The 20,560-nt window shown below is 40.2% G+C and overlaps 1 protein-coding gene across 26 annotated transcripts in view; it reads right to left on the bottom strand.

Moving 5' to 3' along the window:
- The window catches only part of LOC130920019 (receptor-type tyrosine-protein phosphatase delta-like), a 401,349-nt gene extending 381,023 nt beyond the window's left edge, over positions 1-20,326 (bottom strand). For all 26 annotated transcript variants that reach the window (XM_057842767.1, XM_057842771.1, XM_057842776.1 and 23 more), the window contains exons 1-2: positions 20,189-20,326; positions 19,948-20,056 (exon numbers count right to left, since the gene is read on the bottom strand). The gene's annotated coding sequence lies outside the window, so the exon portion shown is untranslated. The remainder of the gene's footprint in view (positions 1-19,947; positions 20,057-20,188) is intronic.
- Between the last annotated feature and the right edge of the window lie 234 nt (positions 20,327-20,560).

The raw sequence follows: 20,560 nt of genomic DNA, 5'->3' as shown, positions 1-20,560 counted from the left end.
GTATTAAGTGGAGTCAAAGGTGATGAAACTAAACTGAAAACACTTGTGACTTCTAAGATAGTTCTTTTTTGCCCCCATTATTATTATTTTTTTTTTTTACAATATAGACAGAAATAATAACAAGGTAGAACGTGTCACCGTGTGACTTAAAGCAGGGATCCTCAACCACCGGTACCGATCTGTGGCACTGAGAAATAATAAATAATTTCTTAATGACAGGAATCTGGCCTGTACCTCTTGACTAATCCAAGTAAACGTACGGTGCCCTCTAGTGGTTGGTCGCCATTAATGGGGTGTTTGCAATGCCTGGAACTCCAGCGATAGAGTCTGGCGACCGTTCCGCGGATCAAATTTCCAGGGCGGAGTAAGCCACAGCAAACAGATAGCGGAGTGGACCAATCAGCGACGGGCAGACGTGACGTTGGTAAAGCAACAAGAAACTCTAGTGCGTCGAAATAAACATACGAGGAGAGCTTCGAACAGATAAGTTTATTCAACACGGCTAGCACGAGACAGACTGTTGGTTTTAGCGACTCCATGTGTTTTTGGTCATTTAAAACTGAATTTACCGCGGATTGGAACATATTCTCGACTGTCCCGTTTAGAGCTGTCCCGACTAGTCGACATAGTCGACGTCATCGATGACATAAATCCGTCGACGAGCACAACATCCCGTCGACAGTGAATGAAGGGTTAAAAAAAATTATACGTGGAAAGTTCAGAATGTCGGACGCTCTGTATGCAAGCGGAGAAAGCGGCACAAAGCCAAAAAAAGCGCACCAGAGTGTCCAAAACATTGACTTATTTCAAAGAAACAAAGGAGGGTACACTCTTGTGTCCTGTCTCTTCAATGCCAAGCTTGGCTGCATGTCGGCCGTAAATAAACACCTAAAGCGCCGTCACCCAGTTTGTAAGTCCATCTAACTAATTAACGACATGTTTTTTTGAAGTTGCTAAGCCTGTCACGATATGCAATGAGTCCATTTATCGCACGGCAAATAAAAATGAGGTCAGTAATTTTCAAGGCTGTCTTTTATCGCCGCGCGCGCGCGTGCGTACATTGGTGCGTGCGTGCTGATGGCATATGAGACTCCAGTTCCTTTCTCTTATCAACACGCTGTAGAATTAAAGTTCAGACATACAAAATAAGAAAACACATCTATATTAAACACTGTAACGTTAGCACTGCTACACTTAGGTGAATGGGGGAAAAAGGCAACTTACTTTAGCCTGCTATAAAACATTGGCAGTCGTCTCGTGAAAGCAAACTTGCGGTTAAAAGGTGACACTTCAAACATGAAAAATCGCTGGTTAACAGCATTTGCAAACGAAAAAAATGACCCAAAAAAATCTATTACTGACACTACATGCAATGATAAAAAGTACTTTTTTTGCGGAGTGTAAAGCTGAAGTTAGCGGTTTAGCAAACGTACTTCCGGTGAACATTTCAAAATAAAAGTATGCCATGTTCGTCAAATAGATAGCGATTTCTGGAGTTAATCCCACATACTTCAGAATTCAAATTCTACACTAAGAATACCTCTAAAATGACACCCTTTATGAAAAATCTGATTGGCAATGAATAATTATTATAATTATTATAATACTATTATATATAGTACTATGCTATAATATTAATGCTAGGTGTTTTTTTAAGAATTGTTTTGAATCATGTTGGAAAGGCGAAGTCAGTGTTCTGAATCTGTTTACATTCCATTCTTTTGCACTAGTTAATTCTATCAGCATTTGAACTCATTGTTTATTTGTGATTTATTATTGTTATTTACGTGTTTATTTGTACTTTAATAAATAATTTAAGTGTTCCAACATGTTTTTGTGAATTGATAAGCGTCAACAAAAATTTCATTGCTAAATTAGTAAAAAACATATACATTTTTTGAAATTATTAGGTTAGTCGACTAATCGTAAAAATAGTCGGCTGACTAATTGGGAGAAAATTAGTCGTTTGGAACAGCCCTAGTCCCGTTCGCCATCTGTGTTGTTGTGGAGACGACTTCCGAGGCGGAAGAGTGACGTTGCTCGTTAAGAACATGTCACGCAAATAAACAAATCTGATTGCACGGATAATTTCGTTCTGGCTCGAAAGGCCATTAAGGAGCTCGGTCCCAGACTCTTCTCACGGTGTTTGAAAAATACAGGGAGAACAGCCTGGCCGTGCCAGGCAATTGTTTGCACACCTATAGCAGTCCAGCATCAGTCAATGTAAACAGTAACGCCAGCTGCTGTTGCCTGTGTGCTGTGGGCGGCGACGTCTTTGGACAGGTTTTTTACGGGGAAAAGGCTACCTGCTGAACCGGAAGAGGAGCCTACAGCTAAGTCCATTCTGCATAATATGTGGCTAAAAGCTAGTAAACAAAGCAACAAAAGTGAATGCACGGAGAGCACCATACCTCGTCGCGCTAAGAAACCTTTCACATCTGGAGAAGAACTCATTATGCATGTGAACAAGGATATTTGCTTTCAAGTTTTAGGAGAGGCCGCTGTCAAAAATGGCTGATTCAACATAAGGTGAAATACATTTTCCTTGCACTTAATGTTCGTTTTTTAGCCCCGTCGTATTATTTTATATTTACTGTAACTTTCTGCAACACATTGCCGGTCTGTGAACCAACATGACACTGGTCTGTGGTGTAAAAAAGGTTGGGGACCACTGACTTAAAGCATGGACCAAAGATGGTTGTTGGCCCCAGAAGGTGGGGTGCGTATGGCTGAGAATGGTGAGTCTGGGATGTTATTAAAATTATTGAACATTAGCTAAGCCTGTGGGAATTTGCAAGAGTCAAGAGGGGGCACTGGGACAAAGATAAGTGTATTTATTTATAATGTAATTTCTCAATTTTTATACTTAATCAGTGTGACATTTGATGGAACGAAAAAACATAATGGAGTAGGTTTCGTCTCATCCCCGGCGAAAGTAAATCCGAAAGAAACATAGCTTTCACTGTATTGCCTTGTCTTCCCTTTTTGTTTTGTACCACGACTCATACTAGGGCCTTCATCTGGGTCAGAATCTTGTCCAGGGCTCAGTTTGGATTTTGAAGTTGTCCTTTTTAAAAACTTATCCATGACCGCCACCACGACTTCTGTGTGTGTCTTAAGGAAGGTTCTCAGTCGCATGCAGGTCGTCTTGCGTTCAATAACTGCTCAGACTTATAGCCATCAGCCACCTTGCTGTACATAATTTAATTAGACTCGCCAAGTGTCGATATACACAAAAGTATCCTTTCCATTTTATTCATATGTGACGAACGTCAATCCTCCCCCTGCGTTTTATTCCAACATATTGTCGTGGATACGAACGTGGCTGGTGGCTAGAAATCCGAGCAGTTGTTGAACGTGACACAAGCAGTAACTCGCTCGCTTGCACACGACCGAACCTTCAACCCACTCATTCCTTCCATCTGCAACTCCACCCGACAACGTCCACGTGCTGTTAAGAAGGCTGAGTGTTCTTCAAAATTCCATCAAGGGGCCACCCTAATAATGTTATCAAATTATATAATGCAGCGCTCACAAAATAAGAATTGGCAGCGGTAATAATTACAGGAGTCCTTCTCGCTTTTAACTCTCTGCAGGGTTTCCCTTACATACAAGCTATTGTGGCGGCACGCCACACTAAAATAAAAGCCGCCACGCCTTGCAAATGAGATGGGTTTTTTTTCTTTTTCAATAAATTATTATTATTTTTAAAAATTTAAGGCCGTTTCAAACTAGCAGCAGCCTAGTGTGAAGGCTTCAGCGGCAACCTATTCATTGTGTATTGCAATGTCCGTTAATTATGCGAGGCCCCCTTAAAAGACGAGCTGTGACGTAGAAGGAAGCGAGAAGGAGAATGGGCGAGCTCTGGGCGAGCTGGCGAGAGATAGCGATCGCACGTCGCGGCACCCCGCTGTTATTTTGTAATTGTTTTTCTTTATTATTGTTACCACAATAAAGTGGGTGAGCCACTATAGACTTCTCTCCTTCTTCCCCATATCCGGGGCATTACAGTAGTTTGGATCAGACATTTCAGCGAAAGTGTGCGGTGGACGGCCGTCTTGGACGGAAGGCCAAGTTTAAATGAATTTACGCCGAGAGCCTTGCTCGATTTCCAGAGCGCCGCCACGCTCACTTCAACAATGGGGAGCAGGCGTACTTAATCGGAGCTATCCGGCTGTTTCGGCCGACGCAATCACGCCTGACGAAACCGTGACAAATGTGCTTTTTTTCCAAGTTTTGCGAGCTCTGAGACACTCCAAAAATGACTGTCATGCCTCTCCTTGCTAGGTTAATGGTACCTCGATGTGCGTAGTTCACGAACAACAGCAAAAAAAAAACTATTCACCTTCTCGCCGTAACTAGTAAAACTCTTTACACGGCTATTAGAATTTCCCCCCTACTCCTTGAAATGGCTCAGTTGACAGAAGGACCATTATTGTTGTGGTAATGTAGCACGTATTAGGGCTAAATATATGGAAAAAGAAGGACTACGACGGGGGTCTGCAACCCGCGGCTTTAGAGCCTCGTGTGGCTCTTTAGTGCTGCCTTAGTGGGTCCCTGGAGGTTTTTCAAAGATTTTTGAGAATGGAAAAAGATGGGGGATGGAAATATATATATACAGTGGGGAGAACAAGTATTTGATACACTGCCAATGGGTTCCCATTGACAGTGTATCAAATACTTGTTCTCCCCACTGTATATTTACATATATATATTAATATGGTTTCTATAGGCTGAACAACATGACACAAACATTCTTTTAAATTATTAATATCGTAATTAAGTTAAACTTTAGGTGGCATCGTACAACAGAGTAGTCAAATGGTGTGGCAATCTCTATTGGATCCACTGCAGGGAAAATAAACATTTAATCATGAAGGCTAATTACCGTAATTTCCCGAATATAAGGCGCACCCGTGTATAACGCGCACCCTAAATTTACTTGTAAAATCTAGGGAAAATTCTTGTACCCGTGTATAACATGCACCCTAATTTTAGCACCGATAAATAGAAGAATACAAGAAAACAGAGCTCGTGTACAGATACAGAAATGTCATTTTACTGACTGGTGAAACACAGCACAAGCATAGCACATTGGTAGTTTAAAACATTACTGTAAACCAGGGGTCTCAAACCGATTCCACAAAGGGCCGCAGTGGGTCCTGGTCTTTGTTCCAACAGATCCAAAACAGACAGTTCAACCAATGAGGTTTCTGCTAAAGTAAGCAGCACCTGACTGCAATTAACTGATTACACTTGTTAGACACCAGATTGGTGAAAAGGGATTGTTCTCGTTTGGTTGGAATGAAATCCAGTACCCACTGCGGCCCTTTGAGGACCGGTTTGAGACCTCTGCTGTAAACTGACAATATGTAACTTCTTCAATTTACCAGAATCCAGGAGAAAACAAAACAGATGTGACTTTTCTTTTAAAGGCCGCTGTATAACTTGCTCGTTTCATCATGATGAATAAATGTTTCTTCCATGGATTGATACGGTAAAATAAAAGTGGTGATTTAGGTCGGAAATCAGAAGAGCGCATCGCTGTTGACTAGAATGTAACAATAGGAATGTTTGTTATTTGGATTTGAGTTTCCCGAGGGACAGATATAGTTGACGGACACAAAGTCTGTGTTGTGTTACGTTTGTTACGGTCTGAGTTGCGGAGCTGCAAAAAACGTTTATTCAAATGAGTTCAAGAAACTAAATTCTGTGCTTTATGAAGAGTGAAAAAAGCAGAATCTAACACAGAAATCCGACCAATTAGAGTGAAGTATTACCGTGTAGCGAGTTATAACAGAATTCACCGGCGGAACTTATGTTGGCACGTTGTATAGTTCCCGGGGGGAGGTATTTTGTTGAGGGAACAGCCGGAAAGATAGTTTTATTCCGCGGGTTGCATGTGAGACAGACATTGCTACCGTATTTTGTGGCAGCCTACATGTCAATAAAGCAACGCGGATTAGCTCCGTTGTTTGATACTCCGACTTCGACTCCTTCCCTAGCTCGCCACGACCGAAACAAAATGGTGACGTCACGTACCGTAATGGTCGGCAACAGATCGCCGCATACATTTCTTCAACACAACATGGCCGTGTCATTTAAAAAAAAAAATTGGTCTTTATATATATATATATATATATATGTATATATATAATATATTTAGATTTTTGTCTCCATCCCTGTACCCGTTTATAATGCGCACCATGATTTTACAAATTGATTTTGGGGAAAAAAGTGCGCGTTATATTCGGGAAATTACAGTATGTATTTGAAGCCAACTTAGTCATTTTGATAGTAGGCTAATATCGATACATACAGCCGGTGTTGCTTTCATTATAAGTCTTATATAAGGCAAAAATTTTTGCAGCTTCAGATATACTGTATCAGTTTGTCTTTTTTGGTCAAATAAGGCTCTTTCAACATTTTGGGTTGACGACCCCTGGGTCACTAAGAGATGTAAGTCATACTATTGCTACGAGAAAAAAGTATTATTACTTAGGGTAACGTAGCTGTAATCAGCTACGCATTTTACGTACATGTACCGTAGCTGAGAGCTGCAACATTAGCTTGAATGAAATATTTCAAATAAATCTTTGTTACGGTTCTTCTTGGGGGGCAAAAACATGGGGGGGAAAAAATCGCCGTGGCACGACATAGTGAGGCTATCTGACTCCGATGCAGACCACCACCACAGCTTCAAAAAATCCTAGGGGAAACCCTGCTATGTATTCTTGCCGCCACCCAGGTCATGCAAAAACACCACTATATACATTCGCGTATCCGTAGTCCACTAATAAGAGTGCCACGTCGGTGCATCCGGCACACCAATAGGAGCGCCGCGCCGACAACAGCCCCATGGACTCTATAATTTTTTTTTTTTTTAAAAAGCGATATTTGATCATTTCTCGCGGCACACATGACGATCTCTTACGGCGGTGAAAAACTGCAGTAGGTGATCTGCGGACAGGACTCAGTCAATATTGAGCAATGAGAAGGATAGGATAGACGCAAATAGACATTGGACTGCGTTAGACTTAAGGACGGCTGTGGAAAAGACAGTCCTGGGAAGAAGGACAGTCATGTAAAGGTATGGGTGTGGTGAACCTGTGCAAGCGTCACACTGGGTTACTCTCATGTGGGCAACATGAGAGGAATTAGAATGAACAATCTGCCATCAAACCAAATGGGAGATGTTGTTACTGCTCACTTCTAATATGTTGGGAAGCATTATTTTAAGTCACTGTCTACCAAGAATACAGATTGATAAAATGCTTTTGAAAGAATCCAAGTTTGATCACGAACCAAGACATTAGGTACACCTGATAAGGCTAAATTAGCAGAACTTTAAAAACAAACAAGACAATGCACAAACTGAGAGGTATTGATATATTATTAATGTGGTTGGACTGTAGTTTGCTGTGTTTTATCGCTGCATCTGAACTTAATGAAGTGGCAGATGAGTGTATACCGTTATGCAAGTGTGTGCCTAATTAAAAGTGTGTCTTCAGTTTGCGTGTGCGTGTGTGTACAGGGGTGTGTGTGGGGGGGGGGGGGTGTCTGTGTGTGAAAACCATGGCTTGGGTTTTAATCACACTCATCTGAGTGCTGTACAGGGACTGTGAGCTTTCATGTTATCTTTCCCTCTTTCTCTCACTCACACACATACACGCGGACACATCTACACAAAGCATCCCCTCATGCTTTCTGTTCTAAATTTACACCTAACATGAGAACAGAAGAATGGGGGAGGAGGCAAGTCGGAGGTATGAAGGCGAGGTAAGGTAGTGAGGAAGGACAAGAAGAGAGGGAAAAACCAGCAGTGTCGGCCAGAAGATAGTGGGTGGAGGCATCAAGGGACGAGTGGAAAGAAAGTGGATCAGGAAGAAGTACGCCAGACGGGACAAAAAGTGGGAATGGAGATGGGGGGAAAAGTCCAATTTATGAAGAGAGGAGCCAAATTTGATTTAGGCAGATCCTAGATGGGAAAGAGAAGTGCGTGTTTGGGGGGGTTTGAAATTCAGATAAAGGAGAGAGAAGGACAGCGGTATATTAGTCAAGGTGTCCAGTCTATGTATTGCCTGCTGTGCAATACCTCCCCTCTGATTTACTCTGCCGAGTGACTGATGAGCGTGAGGACAAGAAGGAGGGATGCAGAGATGAAGAGAGGAGGGAGGTCTCGCAATGAGCGTTTAGGCCAAATTAACGGCGCCTCATAAATTAGACTAACGGTCCAAGTGGAGGAGCTGTAAAAATGTGTTCACAGTATACAAGCAAGGGAAGATGCGTTCACATGTGCATGTATGTGAATGATGACACGTCAAGAAGGGAGCCATTTGGGCCAGCACCAACGGATTACTGTCTGATAAAGTAGAGATATCGAATCACTCCTTCGCACAAACACAATCTTGCCGTGATTGCTGCACGTAGTCAAGTGTCTTCTGCCGCAGTATATACAGTAACGGCATGGACACCAAATACACCAAAGATGGTGACTGTCAGTTGCCATGCAATTTATTTAAACCATATATTCTCATGTTTGATAGGTGATAGGAAAGAGGATTATAGTTTTTTTCGCCTAAAATGGGTGCATTTACGTCTAAATTTATGGAAAAACATACCTTCATCCATTTTACGAACTGCCTTTCCGTAATTAAGTATCTGGTTAACTTGAGCCCATCCCAGTTAAAATTGGCTCTTTGTTATCGATCTCGATGAAAACCCTGGCTTGGCCACCAGTCAACCGCAGGGCATATACAGACAATTCAGATTTACATTCACACCTATAGATTATTGAGTAACTACATATTGTATGGGGAGAACAAAGCATCAGAAGACCTGCTAAAAGCAATAAAGGGTGATTTTTTTCAACGTTCCTTATTCATAGACCCCCAAAAAGGACTAAAATACTGTAACATTCCAGGATTATATTTGGTGAAAGCAATTAAGAAATATTTGCAAACAGTAACAACAAAATGGAGTGTTTTCTTTACGCAGTTTTCGCATACTGTTTGCAGTAAATGGCGTGTTGACGTCGTGTAATGCTTTCTTTTGAAAAGTTCCACAACCCAAAATTGGTTTTCAAATTGAATGCTCAAACGGACACAAACTGTACATGAAAAAAAAAAATCCAAATTAGCCTGGTGTTAAAGCTTTGTATCAAACCTCACCAAGTTTGAAAAGGAAAGGCCAATTTTTGTTTCTTTGGACCAGGCATTATGAAAATGTGTGATTTAATTTACAACTATTTATACCTTGCTGGAGGAAAAAAAGAATAAACTCAATGTAAATTACAAAGTATGTTAACTTTTTGACATTGGAATCAACTTCTCTTGCTCCATAAAGGAGCTATTGGCAACTACACGCCTTATGTAGTATTGATATTTGCACAATAAATCCTAGCTTGGTGAGTCAAGAGTGACTCGATAGAGGTTCAATCAGTTGAAGTACATTCTGAACATACTAATTCCTTCCAACATCTGCAACAAAAAATAAATAAAATAAAAAAAAGCGAAGCAAACATTTCAAAGGTCGATTAAAAGCTGCCTTGAAGCTGACTTGAGAAGGGACTCGCGATTGGTTCACAACTTTCCAGATGGTTAATTTCCCTCACAACTTTGTGGGCAAGCAACTGATAGACGTTATATGAAAATGGGTATTTTTCTTTTTAAATATATAAATACACTCAGCGTATTCTCCCAGGAGACATAACACTTAATAAGTAGCCAAAAAGGGTGATCATCCTTTCTTTCCATCAAGAAAAGCCTTCACTGCTGTTTTATAAACCAGTTTTAATGTTCACTTATGATAAAACGTCTGCTACGGAAGCTTCCAAATTAATCTCGAGGGCCTCTCACTTGCAGTACTTTTAAACCACATCTACCACCTCTATCAACACAAAGGTCGCAGATTGGTCCTGAATGTATTTGACGACAATGCGCCTATAAGTATTATGTCACAGTTTGAAAATGCATTCAAAGCAATAAAGGGCACTGTGTAGAAGCTAAACTTAAAGAGAAAAAAAATATTTGCCATTTTCTTTTATGGAATAACTTTATTTATAAGTCACTATCTCGACATTCTCTTCTTATGAGTGCTTCCAATTGCTTCACAGAATGTCTTAGCATGTGGTGGATGAGGACAGATTTAAGCATACCTCCACTTCAGCTTTGATGCAGTTTAATTATATAGGACCCAGAGTCTTTAATCAGTGAACAGATTAAGTGAATTTTTACAGCTTGATACAAAAAATGAAAAACAAAATTTGAGAGGAAAAGTGCTGTTTCAAGACCGCTTAGACCTCACAACTCACTATAAGCTCCAGCAGTTTTTATCGTGAGTAGATATCTATTCAGGGTAGCAAAAAGCAACTGTGAGATTCCATTTTTTTTTTTTGTAATCATAATGACTACATATACTACTTTTAGCAATTTTACGCTTTTTAAACACACACACACTCCCAAACTGTTGCAGCAGGTGCAACCACAATCACCGGCTTTGCCCATGCAACAAATTAAGAACCAGGTTAAACATGTTTTTTGATCATTGATAATGATTTTTTCCACATGATTTACATTTTGAATAAACAAGTCTTTTTTTAATGAGCCTTATGGGAGCCCTGCAGATCAAATAAGGCCATGGACCTAACTTCTGCAAGCCTGCTGACCTGAATTCCACTCCAAACACTTAAATGAACAAAATCAGCATTACTAAGCCTAACTCACTGACAGGTCTAGTATCAATACATTGATAAATGAGGGGGTGCAATCACCACAGACAGTATAAAGTATTTCAGGAAAAGCAAGCAACTCCCTACTTTCATTCATTTTCAATTACTATAGGCGTCAAGGGCAAGTGTTTGCCACATTTGCCTCCCTGTCTTTCAGTGTTACAAATCCTAAATCCTTCTTCCTGTAGCATATTTATGTTGTTTATTTACGTGACAGAAAAGTGAACTCAGAAGTCAGAAGTGTGTACTGATCACTGACTGATTGCAGCTGACTGAGTGAGATACTACAAAGACACACATACACACACTTAACCACCCACACACACACTGCTCTTGACAGTGTAGAGTTGATGCTTGGAGTGATTAAAGTGGGCTTGCTTCTGTGTGTGTCACCTGGGTGCTGCTGTATCTTAAATCAGGACAGTGGGGCTCAGATTGGGTATTGACTGGCCCGCAGATGTCTCCATCCATCACACTGAGAAATGACGGTATGGACGCCGCCCTGAGGTAGCCGCCATATATATGCGCTGCCATATATATCCTCCCCGGTTGTCGGAGGTGAGTTAAGGTTAGATAATGACATGAAGCACTATGTAAATTGCAGGATAAGCAGGCAGAGGGGAGGTGGTAGCTGTGTCATGACAAGTTGCACATCTTTCCATCGCACTAAAGATAAACACGCTCGAGAAGACAACAGTGAGGTGATAAAACACAGCCTGACAGCTACATATGCTCCAGTGTGCAACGCTTGCGGTATCAGAAAAGACTTCCATTTGTGTTTCTCTTCTGTTGTCTCTCACTTTAAGCGGCACACATACGCTTTGTCTTGAGGGCCTGAGAAGCATCTTTTGACTGTGTGCCTAATGATAATAAATGAGCCATCATGGGTGGGAAGGGAGGCACTAAGTCATCCCCTTCATCGACAGGAGGAAGACAGGGAGGCCCAAGGTCACCCCACTGTCAGCATCACTCTCCCTAACGACCCCTCTCGCTACCTCACATGCATATGTGTGCACATACATATATACACAAAGACGACACAAAAGACCCGCAGACACAGGCAGTGACCACCCTGGGGAGAAATGCTTGAGAGCACCACGCGTGCCTTTAAGTGTGAAAATGTGACGCTCCCTCTTGTTTCTTGAAACTGAGCGGTGAAACCTTCATTTTGTTGCATTTTGGCTTAGGAAGACTCTACCTTAAGTACTGTCTAGTTGTTTCTCCTTGCCCGAGGCTGCATGCTTCTGTGAGCTTTGCGCACTTCCCTTCCTCAAGACTCAAGAGTTTTTAGAGGTCTGAAGAGTTGCTACTACCCACCGTTTTACAGGCAGAAATAAAAAAATAACTTTTCAAAATAAGGAAAAAGATGAGACAAGAGTCAACAAACCGAATGTGCTGCGCACAAGCCCAAAGGCTCTCTCCACGCTCAGATTTAGAAACCATGTTCCACTTTCACTGACATTTTTAAGTTTCATAAATGGGAGATAAATCACTTTGAAGTATCAATTGGCAATGATATGCTTCCTTTAGTACAAATATGATGTTAATCAATGTGTCATTGGTTGGGTAAAAAGTGTGTTAAACCATGTAATTCATCTTTCAGCTCTTTCAAGACATAAATTGACGTGACGAACTCATCCTAAACAAAGTTACATTGTCTGATCTGCTAAACAATGTACATTTTGGCACTAAATAAAATTGTTGTGAAAAAAGATGATTTGCTCAGGTCCAGTAGGTGGAAGAGCACTTGGTGTGTGGAAATGCAAGACATGGTGATTATGTTGGCTAGGTAGCTCACCGATGTGCCCTGTGAAGTGGCCACTTGAGCCCCTTTCACACACATTTCCAGGGAAATTCCCATGTAAGGCAACGCTGGATTTACTCACGTCATTGCTTTCACGCATGTAGAGATGTACCGAGAATGACGCAGGTTGGAAACTTTCACAGACTTTTCCCGTGTCGCCCACTGGCGCTCTCTGTGCAGCGAGGACTGCTGGTGCGGCTTTATAACCCGGACATTACGTCATTTTTGGTCGGCGTCGGCTGTCACAATGTTGGTCAAATTGTGTTTTGTTCCAGAGTGAGCATTGCCGACGTTGTAACTGCAGCCAATTCAAGCTCATCAATACTGTATTTAAGCCCAGGCGATCCAAGGGTGTCGAAATATTACTTGCTGGGCGCCATTCGACACTTCTGCCGCCCTTGTTTTGAAATCCCCTACGTTGTGCAGGTATTTGAGTGTACTGTATTTGTTTTGTTGTCTTATCGGTTCTCTGCCTACCGCCTTGGTTAGTATTATTGATCCAGGTCGACCTACTGTCACGTACCCATTGTGTTATTCCCCCTTTTCCACGATCGTGTGTATTTCTGTTTGTATTTAATAAACCCTTGAACGATCCCTCCGTTGTTTTCTGCTTTGAAGTACAACTCAAAGTAGCAGTAGCGGACCCTAACATCGGCAACACAATAAACCACACACTTCCAAAGATGAACGATGGACTCTGTTCCTCAGCTGTACGATCCCATAGCAATTTAATTCCGTTATGTTTTCAATTTTATTTAGCTATGTCCAGCTTGCTATGTTGATAATTGCGATGTTTGTTTACCGCTTTTCGTCTTACTGCGAAGAAAGAGGAAATGACAATCGGCCCGCCATGATATTTATGTCATCAGCCATCGTTCTGTGACCCGGGAATCTAACGCCTGCTTTCACGCACACCGCTTCCCGGAAGAGTCACGGACATTATAATCTCTGTTAGGCCTGAACAATATTGGACAAAACTATTGCTGCGATTTTTTTCGGGGTTTGAGATATATTGCGATATTAAAAAAAAATATATATATATATATATGTATTTTTTATTTATTTTTTAATCACTAGATGGCTCGAATAGCTGTTTGGAAAGACTATAGATGACTCACCATGACCACAGTATACAGTATTCCATCGTTTTTCGCGGTTAAAAGGGACCAGAACCCGCCGTGATAAGTGAAAAACCGCGAAGCAGCGCATCCTCCCGCCCCCCCAATTTTTTTTTTCTATTTATGTATGTGCTCTATGTATTTATTCAGATTTAGCATTGGAAAGAGATACATATAAGACATGTATTTTCTCACTTTTTTTTCCCCAAAGTATGATTTATAAAAATGTATATATACTTTATATTATTATACATTCTAATAAATGGTTTTTAAGCACTTTAAGTGTAATAATTATGATGAGTTTTAAACATAACTGTCCCACCAAATCATTTTTAAACAAGAATAAAGTACTGTAGTAGAAAAATGCTTGGCTTTATTAAATGCTTCTGTTTACCTAACTTGGCTGTGACTCTTGGAGTGAAATGTTAAAATTACAAACTCCTCATGTTCACTTCTGGCGTTTATTCTATATGTCTCGAACGTCTCCACTCACACACACGCACGCACACCCCACACACACACATTCATTCCAGCCTGCGCTTCCTTGCAGAAACTGTTTTCGCCTGTGCGAGCGAATGAAGCAGAACAAAGGCTTGTGGATTGAAAAAAAAAAACAAAAAAACTATCGCACGTTCATGCGATGGGACTATCGCGCATGCGCACATCGCGATGGCAATGTTTAAACGATATACTGTATCGTTCAGGCTTAATCTCTGTGTCAGTCGACCCGGGAAAATGTTTTCACACATAAGGGCTACCTGTTTAAATCCCGCGATTTTCATGGTATTTCGGTGTGTGTGAAAGGGGCTTTGGAGACGGCCCTCAACCTTTATTGTTAGCATGCAGCCACGCCCCCCTTCCTCCCAGTTCCAACAAAGACATGTTATGTGTCCCATAAAAGAATGTATTTCATGCTAGAAGTTAAAATATAAAATGTTTCTTTATGTCTAATGAGCTGATATAAACCATGTAATCTCACATCTCCATTGCATGCATTTTTTATTTATTTCATATCAATATATCAATGCCTTCCCACCTGACATATGTTGTTAATTGTGCACTATAAATAATACTTTTTGTGAGACAGAAGTCATAGTGGAGGTGCAAACAGAAAGGTATCGCCTATCTTTTCAAGCTGAGGGAGTGCTTTTTAACATCACAACACACCACATACACATGCATGTATAGAACACATGCACGTACACAAACACACACAACGCATTGAGACTGGAGTTGTAGAAAGCTAATTTGCACCACATTGAAATGCATCTCAATTAAAAGAGAAACACATCGTGGTGCCAGGGGAGGTGAGAAGAGAGAGATGTGAGAGAACGGGCTGGAGGAAAAGGGTGTGAAACAGATAGAGTGTCAGCGTATGAGAGCAATAGGAGAAGGGGTTTAGAGTTTAATTGTATATGGCAAGAAGGCAGGGAAGAGAGTAAAAACATTAATAATAATATTTTTAAAAAATAAATTACCCTAAATCCTAAAAATGATTCCTCTTACCAATAATTTTTGTATTAGTATTATTCTATGCTTACGACATTGTGGGAGCAGCTTCAGGGAGGCGCTTCTCTGTCCCAAGTGCACTAAACAATGTTCATGGAGGCATGCCTGGATTTGTTTGCTATGGTAGAAAATAGAAATTACCGTTTAGACCTTTAACCAATCGAACATATTTGGCATAAGGTCTCCAAAGCGCTTTTGTACATAATAGGAGCATGAATGGAGCTGCAATGTGTGACGTTGTTAAGTATGCATCTCAAGAACAAACAACAACTGCAAGAAAAAAGGGAGCACACACATTCACACACGTACGTGCAGAACAGCACACAAATACGCACACACACACAATCTGTCACATGAAAAAAAAAAAAACTGATTTAGTTTTGTATGCCAAGCATTCTGCATGGACTGTCATGTTCTTCAGGCTGTGATGACTCTGCCAGGCTGCCATCTTCCCAGCAACACCAAACACAAGCGGACCATTCTTTCTTTCTTTCATACTTTCTTTCATGCTGTCAATGTCACAATTTGGCACTTAACGCTTTAACCTGCTGTATGCCTCGCTCAAATAACGTCACTTGGATCTAATTTATCTGTTTCAGCAGTTCTCACCATTACGTAATGAATGAGCCACTTCTCCCTCTATGATATTGATGCTAATCGCATCAACATCATGTTAGTGACACGTCAGCATACCATGTCAAAATTCATCATCTCATTTTCATCCAACAGATGCAAAAAAGAGGAGCGTTGATGATGGCCTACTTACATTAACAGTAAGACTTACTGGATATGTAATACAAAAAATGTTCATGTTAGCTTAACACCAAATGAATGAAAAACAAAGTGGTAGGGATACAAATGAAGGCCTCCATCACTATTAAACAAGGTACTCTGACCACTGAAGCCACACAGAACAACAGATGAAAATAGAATAAAGTCAGTCCATTTGGGAATGCTATTTGGCCTGCCATTCCCATATGCTGACACTGTTCCAATCTCAAACTGTCACAATTACAATACCGTTGTTAATTGTGGAGGCAATATTTTAACTAAGATGTACCATAATGGCACGAATATAAGACGGCCCTGATTATAAGACAACCGACCCCCTCTTTTTCAAGACTCAAGTTTGAAAAAAGACTTTTTGAACACCAAATTAATTTTTATACAGAAAATAATTACAGTACATCTGAAACAAATGAATATAACAATATATTTGAGAGAAAAAGCATGTTATTTTTGCCTCATTCAAATCTTAATATCTGAACATTTAAATATGTAAACTAAAGCGTAAATGAATGGCTTCTGGTTTTTGAAATGTAAATAAACCAATCTATTGTGATAAAACAACAAAATTGCAACATTAACCATCAAAGTGAAGTCTAACTGTAACTGTAGTCTTGAAACAAATCTGAATAAGGAAAAACATTGCAATAAAATAATGCAAACTGGTTAAACTAGTAGCTGAGATGTGTAATGACAGAACAACGCTTCAATGATATCTGGCGCCATCTAGCGTCGTGAATGGGAAGAGTAGCTGAGATCTGTCATAACAGAACATCGCTTCGATGATATCTGGCGTCACCTAGCGTCGTGAATGGGTATCATGTCTAGAGCGCAAACATAACGGCCCCCCTCTTTTTCAATCTTATTTCAATACAAAAACACTGTCTTATATTCAGGCCAATACGGTAATTTATTTATTTTAAAGTAACATTTCAACATTGTATTTATATTTTGAAGAACATATCCGGAATTATTTTTCATTCATCTCTCTAATTTGCATGCGTTAACTCTTATAGTCCATCACAAGCTGCTCATTGAGGTTTTACTACAATAGGGATACATCGGTGACCCAAGGCTGCATACCACTCGGAAGCAAACCAGGTTATGCAATTTGGGCAAAAGGAGTTTGTGCCAACTCTAAAGTTATGTTTGCATAGTTTTAGATTCATGACACTGGACATGTTTTTTTAGGGCTGTCAAACGATTGAAATTTTTAATCGAGTTAATCACAGCATAAAAATTAATTAATGGTAATTAATCGCAATTCAAAACCATCTCTAAAATATGCCATATTTTTCTGTAAATTATTGTTGGAATGGAAAGATAGACAAGACGGACATAAACATTCAACATACTGTACATAAGTACTGTATTTGTTTATTATAACAATAAATCCACAGGGTGGCATTAACATTATTAACATTCTTTCTGTTCAAGGGATCCACGGATAGAAAGACTTGTAGTTCTGAAAAGATAAATTTGAGTCCAAGTTATGGTAATTTTATATTAAAACCCCTCTTAATGTTTTCGTTTCAATAAAATTTGTAAAATTTTCAATAAAAAAAATAAACTAATAGCTCGCCATTGTTGACGTCGCCGAGCAGGACGTCACATGGGCTCCCTGCCGTTCTTCCACAGTGTCTTTAACTACGTAAGGTAGTGATTGAAATACTACAAGGTGTCAATGGCGAGTTTTAAATTAATTAGAGATCTAACCAAGGCAAAGTCTGAGTAAGTTTTATGTGTATTTTGCATAGCTATTTTGATTGGGAATACCAGTTCTCTTTGCATTGAGCGCTTTTCTTTTTGTGAACATTATTTTTTTGAGAGATAGGAATATTATTTTTGTTGTGCTTTCACTAAATGATACTGTAGCAACTTAACTGTTCCGCCCAAATGCATGATGGGAAGTTGGGCAACCATGGCTGTCAGTGGTGGCTGCAAGTGGTATATGTTCTGCGTTGGGTTCAACAAAGCATGTTAAGAAAAAGATCGTCTCCTGTCATTCTTCCCCACGTCGCTCACCACAATAGTTATTATTGTTGTGAAAGAGTTGCCAACGTTTATGCCAGTAAAAGGTGCGGTCCAATGTGCGCCAGTGTCCACTCGCATTTCTCTGCCTTTTTGCTCTCAATGTGCTAAAACGGCGTCATTGTAAACTGTTTGAGGCAATGCATGAGTGGGTCATTCCGTGCATGGGTTAAATGCATCAAATATTTTAACGTGATTAATAAAAATAATAATAATAATTTTGCCCGTTAACGCGATACATTTGACAGCACTTTTTCCATCTTTTTAAATTTCAAGTTTGGATAAAAATGTGGATACAAATGAAAAGAATATTTTGTTTTAGATATTACAGTTTTACTTTTATATACTTTTTACTCACTGAGAAATGTCTTCGTGGTGCTTACAGATTGGAATTTGGGTTTCCATTTTTAAACATATATAAGATTGAGTGAAACCCATGGTAATCTGATTGATTATTGACTGAAATGATTAATCAGTGTTTTACAATACTTGTGTCCAAATAGTATAGAAAAGTATCTCTAGCTTTGCTGGGCTAAAAAAGACCTTCTGCATAAACTTCAAGCTGATGACAAGCATGTCACAGCCCAAGGAGCACGTCAAGCAAAAGCCTTGACAGCTAAATAATAATATAAAAGGAAAAACTGCTTACATGGGTTTTCCACATCCTGCCATACTTTTGACTTTGCATAATCCTACTCTCTTCTCTTTGGGCTCACTTTTTTCTTGCCTCGAATATGTGACTGAGCAAGCGTACACACACACACACATACACGCGCGCCAACGCGCGTGCACACACACTCTGGGTACATGGCTCACAGAAATGGCCCTGCACTGTACATGCACCATAAAACACATCAGCAGATTACTCCCACCATCTCTTTCTCTGCCCTGTGGGTCTTTATGACCTCTCCATCTCCACTTGATGAGTTTGCTCATGAGCCTTTAAGCAGCCCCCTGGCCTGACAAGAACCATGAGTTGCCATTAAAGTTGAGGAAGGCCCCGCTTATTAGTGCAAACGGTGGCACATCACAGGCTAATCGGCTGTGGACAGCAAGTGTGGCTATGTGGGAGGTGTGATGCTGGCGGATGGTGTGTGGGAGAGGAATGTTTTATCTTGGAGGAAGTGTTAGCTCGCCATAATAGACAAGCGTAATTGATAAACAGAAGACAAGTGCCCCCCAAAATCCAACTGTTACACTACACATGCATACAAACATTGAGTGAACTACTGTATATAAAAAGGTTTAAAATGGGGGTATCCAAACTTTTTCCTCAGAAAAATTAAAGTATTTTAAAATCACTTTCATATTCTTCACATTCAACAAAAACAAACTACATTATGAAAAAAGCACCAAGCGAGTGATGAGCCCACAATGTACCTGCCGTTTAAAAAAAAAAAAAAAAAAAGTGTTAAAACTAATTTTATGTGACTTTGGTGAAGCAAGATTTGCGTATGTTTGTGTTTGAGAGAGTAAAACTATTCTATTTGACAGTCCACTAAAGCTATGATGTGGGCATGATTCATTTTAATGTAATCAAAATAAGATATGGTAACGAATGGCTCACATGCAGACTTTGTCCATCCATGATGCTGTTTAGAACAAGAAAGAGTTATAATTGTAGAGCCAATTAACAAAGGGACAAAAAGGTATTTTCCCTGAGGCATCCCAAAACTGTTTAGTTTATCCTCCACGCTTCCAAATACTGAACACATGAACCAGATAACATTCGGTTCTTAAGCATGGAAAAATTGAAATATCCCAATTTTAAAGGCACCTTTCAATAGTAAACAGTTAACACACGTTTTATTTTCCTGCTCAATTATCTTCACCGAATTGTGTTGATGAGTTGACGCATTATATACAGGTCGAATTTACGCGCAAACAAACAATAAACAGGACACGAGGACTACTTTTGCATAAGATCCAACCAGTCCACAAAATAATAAAAACATATAAAGTGTGCTCACCAGAGAGTGCCAATGCGTACAAAGCGCGCGGAGAATTCCGAGGAGTTTTCGTACGTCTTTCTTCGTCCTCAAGTTGAAGACATGCAGCGCTCCTACAGTCCCGAAGCAACTGCAAAAAGAGACGAAGAGAGGAAAAGGGGAGAGGTGAGAGGAAGACATTGCATCCCCGGCGGCTAACGTGCAAGTACTAAACAATAACCAAGACGGAGAAAACAAACAAATTACATCCATAATCACACACGTTTGGCGCGCTAATTGATATCCGGGGGTGAGTTGGAGCTGAAAGGCGGCAGGTGGACCGGGACAGGCGGCAGCTGTAAGACTTAACAGTGGAGCCGACGATCTGTACCGAGATAAGCAGTCTGTGAGCGAGAGCGAAAGTGAAAGAGAGAGAGAGAGCGAGAGAGAGAGGGAGAGATTTGATTTTTGAACCAGTTTTATTCACTGCTCTACAGAGAGAGATAGTGTCTACAGCTAGCATAAATTACATTAAAGTTGCTCATCTGACCAAATTAATCATAATCACTGTTTAACATTAATAATACAATCTTTGTAATAGAGGTAGACAAAAGGTTGAAGTGAAAGGTAATCCAAAAGGTTTTTTTTTTTTTTT

This window comes from Corythoichthys intestinalis, chromosome 8, assembly GCF_030265065.1.
Source record: "Corythoichthys intestinalis isolate RoL2023-P3 chromosome 8, ASM3026506v1, whole genome shotgun sequence".
In the NCBI taxonomy this organism is placed as follows: Eukaryota; Metazoa; Chordata; class Actinopteri; order Syngnathiformes; family Syngnathidae; genus Corythoichthys; species Corythoichthys intestinalis.
This window is presented reverse-complemented; position numbering and strand designations above follow the sequence as displayed.